Genomic DNA, 1762 nt, shown 5'->3' with positions numbered 1-1762 from the left:
GCAATGAATAGAAAGATCAGCATTTATCTGAAATAAAAAGCTTTTGTAACAAGTTTTTTTGGTGGGGGAAGAAATAATAGAAATTAATACTTTTATTTAGCAAGGATGCTTTAAATTGATCAAAAGTGAAGATAAATACATTTATAATGTTACAAAAGATTTCTATTTCAGATAAATGCTGTTCTTCCGAACTTTCTATTCATCAAAGAAACCTGAAAATATTCTTCTCAGCTGTTTTCAGCATAATAATAGTAATAATAATAAATGTTTTTGAGCAGCAAATCAGAATATCAGAATGATTTCTGAACAAACATTTGACACAGAAGACTGGAGTAATGATGCTGAAATGTTTGAAACTGTTTTAATTTTTGTTTAGGACTGTGGCTGCATCACTGGCATAATTGCACAAGAAAGGCACATGTGTCGTTCAGTTTTGAGTTCGCTGGAAAATCATACTGAGTAAGTGCACAGTATAGTAATTGTACTTTTATTATGCCTAGACTATATGGTAATATTATTTGTGGTTGATAGTGTTAAAATGTAGTTTCTTTGTTATTGGCATTCTGTTTTCTCATGAATATATAATATATACACTACGGTATATATATATACCTATACTAAGGTACTGTGGGGAAAAAGTGCTTACAATTGTTTATAAAATTCTTTTAGGACTGAATACACCACTCTTGCCTTCACCTGTATCTCTCACAGTAAGGGGACGCTCGTTCAGTTTTCAACTCCATTCAGAATCTTAGAGTAAGTGTGCATTCACTATTTTACAGATGTTACTTTCATTTGATTTATTTGCTGTATGGTAAACTATGTTTGCTATGTGGTAATTGTGTTCTTTGTTTCGATAAATTAGTACTAGTATCAGTGAACATCATAATAATGTTAATAGTGTAGTTTGTGTAAACAGCATGCTTTTTTTTCAGATGTGAGAATAACAGTGTAAAAGAACCTGTTGCAAAGAGAGCCAAAGCAAAGCAGCCCACTTGGTCATGGAAATGGGGATTCCTGCCTGCACAAGAACCTGGACCACAGCTAAGACCATGTGATGCACACACTCCCATGAGTTATTTTATGTGATAGTTATATGTATTCTAAATAAACTACAAACAAAAAATATATAAATGTCTTTTTTCCTCACATTCTTTCTTGTAGCAATTCCCTCTCAGTCACACACCTGACAGCTCATTATGCAGCTCATTATGCAGGCCTTTGTCTTCTCAGGTGTGAATCACAGCATTATTCATGATCATTCACGCCTACTCGCATATACCTTTTCTACACAAAAAGTGTCTTACTTTAGACATTCAAATGTTTGTAAGCAACTGAAAAAAGCACAAATGTCAGGGCATGTCAAAACTTTTCCAGGCCCCAAAACACCCTCGGACCCCAGAGGGTTAAAGCATCTTGCCCAGTCAGATGCTCTGACAGATACATGTGCTGCTGAAAGATAGGCTACGTGTAGGCATGGGCCGGTATGATAACCTTTTACCCAGTTATTTTTAAATTACTGGGTAAAAAAAATAAAAAAAACTTTTTTCCACTGAACACAATATATTTTGTTTTTGAGCAACATACAGAATATTAGGAACAGTAGAATGTTATTTTTTTCTTTGATTTGTTTCCTAAAAAAAATTAAATAAAGACTGACATCTTTATTTAACCTAAATCTGTAATTACAGTTATTTAATTCATATACATATCATTTCATATCATTTAGTTATATAATTTCATATACATAATTTGATTTAAT

The 1762-nt window shown here is 32.6% G+C and overlaps 1 long non-coding RNA gene across 2 annotated transcripts; it reads left to right on the top strand.

Annotated features, from left to right (window-relative positions):
- The first annotated feature begins 425 nt into the window (after nt 1-425).
- On the top strand, nt 426-1193 carry LOC107722814 (uncharacterized). 2 transcript variants are annotated; one of them, XR_001637845.1, is made up of 4 exons: nt 426-459; nt 670-756; nt 936-1054; nt 1165-1193. It is a non-coding gene; the product is annotated as an uncharacterized LOC107722814 (long non-coding RNA). The 2 variants fall into 2 exon arrangements; XR_001637844.1 differs by lacking the exon at nt 1165-1193 and having other exon boundaries at nt 936-1090.
- The last annotated feature ends 569 nt before the right edge of the window (nt 1194-1762 follow it).

The sequence above is a fragment of the Sinocyclocheilus rhinocerous genome, unplaced genomic scaffold (assembly GCF_001515625.1).
Source record: "Sinocyclocheilus rhinocerous isolate Xijiao unplaced genomic scaffold, SAMN03320098_v1.1 scaffold1055, whole genome shotgun sequence".
In the NCBI taxonomy this organism is placed as follows: Eukaryota; Metazoa; Chordata; class Actinopteri; order Cypriniformes; family Cyprinidae; genus Sinocyclocheilus; species Sinocyclocheilus rhinocerous.
This window is presented reverse-complemented; position numbering and strand designations above follow the sequence as displayed.